Source organism: Oryctolagus cuniculus, unplaced genomic scaffold (assembly GCF_964237555.1).
Source record: "Oryctolagus cuniculus unplaced genomic scaffold, mOryCun1.1 SCAFFOLD_43, whole genome shotgun sequence".
In the NCBI taxonomy this organism is placed as follows: domain Eukaryota; kingdom Metazoa; phylum Chordata; class Mammalia; order Lagomorpha; family Leporidae; genus Oryctolagus; species Oryctolagus cuniculus.
The window spans coordinates 802,141-811,030 of NW_027208207.1; positions in this window are offsets into that span (position 1 = coordinate 802,141).

The window sequence follows — 8,890 nt, forward strand, 5'->3', positions numbered from 1 at the left end:
TGATATTTCTTTCTGTAAACATGACATTGGATGCATTTGCCGAACAGGAAGATTGTGTTTTTCCCCAAAACCACTTTCACGGTGATTTTTTGGTTAAATTTCATTTCTAAACTACAACAATTTGTCCAGACACACCTGGATGAAAGCAAAACTATCTGGTTTGTTGTGGCTATCTCAATACCAGATCTTGCTACAGCCTCTGTGTGTGTTTGTGTTTTCTGGACATTCTCTATGGACTTTACGGTTTTGAATGCATTTTAGCAGGACTCTTTTTGTTTTTAGCTGCCAAACGCTAATTGGTTCCACCTGGAGTCAAATCCTCCACACATTCGAGTTTTCTCGGAAGAAAGCTTCAGAAACCTGAGAAAACATGATATTTCTTTCTGTAAACATGACATTGGATGCATTAGCCGAACAGGAAGATTGTGCTTTTCTACAAAAACAGTGTCACGGTGATTTTTTGGTTAAATTTCACTTCAAAACTACAACAATTTGCCCAGGTACTCCTGGATGAAAACAAAACTATCTGGTGTGTTGTGGCTATCTCAATCCCAGATCTTGCTACAGCCTCTGTGTTTGTTTGTGTTTTCTGGACATTCTCTATGGACTTTACGGTTTTGAATGCATTTTAGCAGGACCCTTTTTGTTTTCTGCTGGCAAACGCTAATTGGTTCCACCTGGAGTCAAATCCTCCACACATTCGAGTTTTCTAGGAAGAAAGCTTCAGAAACCTGAGAAAACATGATATTTCTTTCTGTAAACATGACATTGGATGCATTTGCCGAACAGGAAGGTTTTGCTTTTCCCCAAAACCACTTTCACGGTGATTTTTTGGTTAAATTTCATTTCTAAACTACAACAATTTGTCCAGACACACCTGGATGAGCAAAACTATCTGGTTTGTTGTGGCTATCTCAATCCCATATCTTGCTACAGCCTCTGTGTGTGTTTGTGTTTTTGGACATTCTCTATGGACTTTACGGTTTGGAATGCATTTTAGCATGTAAGGTTTTGTTTTTAGCTGGCAAACGCTAATTGGTTCCACCTGGAGTCAAATCCTCCACACATTCGAGTTTTCTAGGAAGAAAGATTCAGAAACCTGAGAAAACATGATATTTCTTTCTGTAAACATGACATTGGATGCATTTGCCGAACAGGAAGATTGTGCTTTTCTCCAAAACCACTTTCTCGGTGATTTTTTGTTAAATTTCAGTTCAAAACTACAACAATTTGTCCAGATACTCCTGGATGAAAACAAAACTATCTGGTGTGTTGTGGCTATCTCAATCCCAGATCTTGCTACAGCCTCTGTGTGTGTTTGTGTTTTCTGGACATTCTCTATGGACTTTACAGTTTTGAATGCATTTTAGCATGAAGGTTTTGTTTTTAGCTGCCAAACGCTAATTGGTTCCACCTGGAGTCAAATCCTCCACACATTCGAGTTTTCTAGGAAGAAAGCTCCAGAAACCCTAGAAAACATGATATTTCTTTCTGTAAACATGACATTGGATGCATTTGCCGAACAGGAAGATTGTGCTTTTCCCGAAAACCACTTTCACGGTGATTTTTTGGTTACCTTTCACTTGAAAACTACAACAATTTGTTCAGATACTCCTGAATGAAAACAAAGATATCTGGTGATTTTTAGCTATCTCAATCCCAGATCTTGCTACAGCCTCTGTGTGTGTTTGTGTTTTCTGGACATTCTCTATGGACATTACGGTTTTGAATGCATTTTAGCAGGACCCTTTTTCTTTTCTGCTGCCAAACGCTAAATGGTTCCACCTGGAGTCAAATCCTCTACTCATTCGAGTTTTCTAGGAAGAAAGCTTCAGAAACGTGAGAAAACATGATATTTCTTTCTGTAAACATGACATTGGATGCATTTGCCGAACAGGAAGATTGTGCTTTTCCCCAAAACCACTTTCACGGTGATTTTTTGGTTAAATTTCATTTTTTAACTACAACAATTTTTCCGGATACTCCTGGAAGAAAACAAAACTATCTGGTGATTTTTAGCTATCTCAATCCCAGATCTTGCTACAGCCTCTGTGTGTGTTTGTGTTTTCTGGACATTCTCTATGGACTTTACGGTTTTGAATGCATTTTAGCATGAAGGTTTTGTTTTTAGCTGCCAAACGCTAATTGGTTCCACCTGGAGTAAAATCCTCCACACATTCGAGTTTTCTAGGAAGAAAGCTCCAGAAACCCTAGAAAACATGATATTTCTTTCTGTAAACATGACATTGGATGCATTTGCCGAACAGGAAGATTGTGCTTTTCCCGAAAACCACTTTCACGGTGATTTTTTGGTTACCTTTCACTTGAAAACTACAACAATTTGTTCAGATACTCCTGAATGAAAACAAAGATATCTGGTGATTTTTAGCTATCTCAATCCCAGATCTTGCTACAGCCTCTGTGTGTGTTTGTGTTTTCTGGACATTCTCTATGGACTTTACGGTTTTGAATGCATTTTAGCATGAAGGTTTTGTTTTTAGCTGCCAAACGCTAATTGGTTCCACCTGGAGTCAAATCCTCCACACATTCGAGTTTTCTAGGAAGAAAGCTCCAGAAACCCTAGAAAACATGATATTTCTTTCTGTAAACATGACATTGGATGCATTTGCCGAACAGGAAGATTGTGCTTTTCCCGAAAACCACTTTCACGGTGATTTTTTGGTTACCTTTCACTTGAAAACTACAACAATTTGTTCAGATACTCCTGAATGAAAACAAAGATATCTGGTGATTTTTAGCTATCTCAATCCCAGATCTTGCTACAGCCTCTGTGTGTGTTTGTGTTTTCTGGACATTCTCTATGGACATTACGGTTTTGAATGCATTTTAGCAGGACCCTTTTTCTTTTCTGCTGCCAAACGCTAAATGGTTCCACCTGGAGTCAAATCCTCTACTCATTCGAGTTTTCTAGGAAGAAAGCTTCAGAAACGTGAGAAAACATGATATTTCTTTCTGTAAACATGACATTGGATGCATTTGCCGAACAGGAAGATTGTGCTTTTCCCCAAAACCACTTTCACGGTGATTTTTTGGTTAAATTTCATTTTTTAACTACAACAATTTGTCCAGACACACCTGTATGAAAGCAAAACTATCTGGTGTGTTGTGGCTATCTCAATCAAAGATCTTGCTACAGCCTCTGTGTGTGTTTGTGTTTTCTGGACATTCTCTATGGACTTTATGGTTTTGAATGCATTTTAGCATGTAAGTTTTTGTTTTCAGCTGGCAAACGCTAATTGGTTCCACCTGGAGTCAAATCCTCCACACATTCGAGTTTTCTAGGAAGAAAGCTTAAGAAACCTGAGAAAACATGATATTTCTTTCTGTAAAGATGACATTGGATGCATTTGCCGAACAGGAAGATTGTGCTTTTCCTCAAAACAACTTTCACGTGATTTTTTAGTTAAATTTCACCAGAAATTCACAAGAATTTGTCCAGATACTCCTGGATGAAAACAAAACTATTTGGTGATTTTTAGCTATCTCAATCCCAGATATTGCTACAGCCTCTGTGTTTGTGTTTTCTGGACATTCTCTATGGACTTTAAGGTTTTGAATGCATTTCAACTTGTAAGTTTTGTTTTTAAATGGCAAACGGGAACTGGTTCCACCTGTAGTCAAATCCTCCACACATTCGAGTTTTCAAGGAAGAAAGCTTCAGAAACCTGAGAAAACATGATATTTCTTTCTGTAAACATGACATAGGATGCATTTGCCAAACAGGAAGATTGTGCTTTTCTCCAAAACCACTTTAACAGTGATTTTTTTGGTTAAATTTCACCCGAAATCCACAAGAATTTGTCCAGATACTCCTGGATGAAAACAAAACTATTTGTTGATTTTTAGCTATCTCAATCCCAGATATTGCTACAGCCTCTGTGTTTGTGTTTTCTGGACATTCTCTATGGACTTTAAGGTTTTGAATGCATTTCAGCATGTAAGTTTTTGTTTTTAACTGGCAAATGCTAATTGGTTCCACCTGGAGTCAAATCCTCCACTCATTCGAGTTTTCTAGGAAGAAAGCTTCAGAAACCTGAGAAAACATGATATTTCTTTCTGTAAACATGACATTGGATGCATTTGCCGAACAGGAAGATTGTGCTTTTCTCCAAAACCACTTTCACGGTGATTTTTTGTTTAAATTTCAACCGAAATCCACAACAATTTCTCCAGATACTCCTGGATGAAAACTAAACTATCTGGTGTGTTGTGGCTATCTCAATCCCAGATCTTGCTACAGCCTCTGTATTTGTGTTTTCTGGACACTCTCAATGGACTTTACAGTTTTGAATGCATTTTAGCATGTAAGTTTTTGTTTTTAGCTGGCAAAAACTAATTGGTTCCACCTGGAGTCAAATCCTCCACACATTCTAGTTTTCTAGGAAAAAAGCTTCATAAACCTGAGAAAACATGATATTTCTTTCTGTAAACATGATATTGGATACAATTGCCTAACAGGAAGATTGTGCTTTTCTCCAAAACCACTTTCACGGTGATTTTTGGTTAAATTTCACCGGAAATGCACAAGAATTTGTCCAGATACTCCTAAATGAAAACAAAATTATCTGGTGTGTTGTGGCTATCTCAATCCCAGATCTTGCTACAGCCTCTGTGTGTGTTTGTGTTTTCTGGACATTCTCTGTGGACTTTACGGCTTTGAATGCATTTTAGCATGTAAGTTTTTGTTTTTAGCTGCCAAACGATAATTGGTTCCACCTGGAGTCAAATCCGCCACACATTCGAGTTTTCTAGGAAGAAAGCTTCAGAAACCTGAGAAAACATGATATTTTTTCTGTAAACATGACATTGGATGCATTTGCCGAACAGGAAGATTGTGCTTTAAACCAAAACCACTTTCACGGTGATTTTTTGGTTAAATTTTACTTCAAAACTACAACAATTTTCCAGATACTCCTGGATGAAAACAAAACTATCTGGTGTGTTGTGGCGATCTCAGTCCCATATCTTTCTACAGCCTCTGTGTTTGTGTTTTCTGGACATTCTCTATAGACTTTACAGTTTTGAATGCATTTTAGCATGTAAGTTTTTGTTTTCAGCTGGCAAACGCTAATTGGTTCCACCTGGAGTCAAATCCTCCACACATTCGAGTTTTCAAGGAAGAAAGCTTCAGAAACCTGAGAAAACATGGTATTTGTATTTCTAAACATGACATTGGATGCATTTGCCGAACAGGAAGATTGTGCTTTTCTCCAAAACCAGTTTCACGGTGATTTTTTGGTTAAATTTTACTTCAAAACTACAACAATTTGTCCAGATACTCCTGGATGAAAACAAAACTATCTGGTGTTTTGTGGCTACCTCAGTCCCAGATCTTGCTACAGCCTCTGTGTTTGTGTTTTCTAGACATTCTCTATGGACTTTAAGGTTTTGAATGCATTTCAGCATGTAAGTTTTTGTTTTCTGCTGGCAAACGCTAATTGGTTCCACCTGGATTCAAATCCTCCACACATTCGAGTTTTCTAGGAAGAAAGCTTCAGAAACCTGAGAAAACATGATATTTCTTTCTGTAAACATGACATAGGATGCATTTGCCGAACAGGAAGATTGTGCTTTTCTCCAAAACCACTTTCACGGTGATTTTTTGGTTAAATTTTACTTCAAAACTACAACAATTTGTCCAGATACTCCTGGATGAAAACAAAATTATCTGGTGTGTTGTGGCTACCTCATTCCCAGATCTTGCTACAGCCTCTGTGTTTGTTTGTGTTTTCTGGACATTCTCTATGGACTTTAAGGTTTTGAATGCATTTCAGCATGTAAGTTTTTGTTTTCAGCTGGAAAACGTTAATTGGTTCCACCTGGAGTCAAATCCGCCACACATTCGAGTTTTCTAGGAAGAAAGCTTCAGAAACCTGAGAAAAGATGATATTTCTTTCTGTAAACATGACATTGGATGCATTTGCCAAACAGGAAGATTGTGCTTTTCTCCAAAACCACTTTCACAGTGATTTTTTGGTTAAATTTCACCCAAAATCCACAAGAATTTGGCCACATACACTTGGATGAAAACAAAGCTATTTGGTGATTTTTAGCTATCTCAATCCCAGATCTTGCTATAGCTTCTGTGTTTGTGTTTTCTGGACATTCTCTATGGACTTTAAGGTTTTGAATGCATTTCAGCATGTAAGTTTTTGTTTTCTGCTGGCAAACGCTAATTGGTTCCACCTGGAGTCAAATCCTCCACACATTCGAGTTTTCAAGGAAGAAAGCTTCAGAAACCTGAGAAAACATGGTATTTGTATTTCTAAACATGACATTGGATGCATTTGAGGAACAGGAAGATTGTGCATTTCTCCAAAACCACTTTCACAGTGATTTTTTAATTAAATTTCACCCGAAATCCACAAGAATTTGTCCACATACACTTGGATGAAAACAAAACTATTTGGTGATTTTTAGCTATCTCAATCCCAGATTTTGCTACAGCCTCTGTGTTTGTGTTTTCTGGACATTCTCTATGGACTTTAAGGTTTTGAATGCATTTCAACATGTAAGTTTTTGTTTTCTGCTGGCAAACGCTAATTGGTTCCACCTGGAGTCAAATCCTCCACACATTCGAGTTTTCTAGGAAGAAAGCTTCAGAAACCTGAGAAAATGATATTTTTTTCTGTAAACATGACATAGGATGCATTTGCCGAACAGGAAGATTGTGCTTTTCTCCAAAACCACTTTCACGGTGATTTTTTGTTAAATTTTACTTCAAAACTACAACAATTTGTCCAGATACTCCTGGATGAAAACAAAATTATCTGGTGTTTTGTGGCTACCTCAGTCCCAGATCTTGCTACAGCCTCTGTGTTTGTGTTTTCTGGACATTCTATATAGACTTTACGGTTTTGAATGCATTTTAGCATGTAAGTTTTTGTTTTCAGCTGGCAAACGCTAATTGGTTCCACCTGGAGTCAAATCCTCCACACATTCGAGTTTTCAAGGAAGAAAGCTTCAGAAACATGAGAAAACATGGTATTTGTATTTCTAAACATGACATTGGATGCATTTGCCGAACAGGAAGATTGTGCTTTTCTCCAAAACCACTTTCACGGTGATTCTTTGTTAAATTTTACTTCAAAACGACAACAATTTGTCCAGATACTACTGGATGAAAACAAAACTATATGGTGTGTTGTGGCTATCTGAATCCCAGATCTTGCTACAGTCTCTGTGTTTGTGTTTTCTGGACATTCTCTATGGACTTTAAGGTTTTGAATGCATTTCAGCATGTAAGTTTTTGTTTTTAGCTGCCAAACGCTAATTGGTTCCAACTGGAGTCAAATCCTCCACACATTCGAGTTTTCTAGGAAAAAAGCTTCAGAAACCTGAGAAAACATGATATTTCTTTCTGTAAACATGACATTGGATGCATTTGCCAAACAAGAAGATTGTGCTTTTCTCCAAAACCACTTTCACAGTGATTTTTTGGTTAAATTTCACCCGAAATCCACAAGAATTTGTCCACATACACCTGGATGAAAACAAAGCTATTTGCTGATTTTTAGCTATCTCAATCCCAGATCTTGCTACAGCCTCTGTGTTTGTGTTTTCTGGACATTCTCTATGGACTTTAAGGTTTTGAATGCATTTCAGCATGTAAGTTTTTGTTTTCTGCTGGCAAACGCTAATTGGTTCCACCTGGAGTCAAATCCTCCACACATTCGAGTTTTCTAGGAAGAAAGCTTCAGAAACCTGAGAAAACATGATATTTCATTCTGTAAACATGACATAGGATGCATTTGCCAAACAGGAAGATTGTGCTTTTCTCCAAAACCACTTTCATGGTGATTGTTTGTTAAATTTTACTTCAAAAGTACAACAATTTGTCCAGATACTCCTGGATGAAAACAAAATTATCTGGTGTGTTGTGGCTACCTCATTCCCAGATCTTGCAACAGCCTCTGTGTTTGTTTGTGTTTTCTGGGCATTCTCTATGGACTTTAAGGTTTTGAATGCATTTCAGCATGTAAGTTTTTGTTTTCTGCTGGCAAACGCTAATTGGTTCCACCTGGAGTCAAATCCTCCACACATTCGAGTTTTCTAGGAAGAAAGCTTCAGAAACCTGAGAAAACATGATATTTCATTCTGTAAACATGACATAGGATGCATTTGCCAAACAGGAAGATTGTGCTTTTCTCCAAAACCACTTTCATGGTGATTTTTTGTTAAATTTTACTTCAAAAGTACAACAATTTGTCCAGATACTCCTGGATGAAAACAAAATTATCTGGTGTGTTGTGGCTACCTCATTCCCAGATCTTGCAACAGCCTCTGTGTTTGTTTGTGTTTTCTGGACATTCTCTATGGACTTTAAGATTTTGAATGCATTTCAGCATGTAAGTTTTTGTTTTCAGCTGGAAAATTCTAATTGGTTAAACCTGGAGTCAAATCCGCCACACATTCGAGTTTTCTAGGAAGAAAGCTTCAGAAACCTGAGAAAACATGATATTTCTTTCTGTAAACATGACATTGGATGCATTTGCCGAACAGGAAGATTGTGCTTTTCTCCAAAACCTCTTTCACAGTGATTTTTTGGTTAAATTTCACCCGAAATCCACAAGAATTTGTCCACATACACTTGGATGAAAACAAAACTATTTGGTGATTTTTAGCTATCTCAATCCCAGATCTTGCTACAGCCTCTGTGTTTGTGTTTTCTGGACATTCTCTATGGACTTTAAGGTTTTGAATGCATTTCAGCATGTAAGTTTTTGTTTTCTGCTGGCAAACGCTAATTGGTTCCACCTTGAGTCAAATCCTCCACACATTCGAGTTTTCTAGGAAGAAAGCTTCAGAAACCTGAGAAAATGATATTTCTTTCTGTAAACATGACATAGGATGCATTTGCCGAACAGGA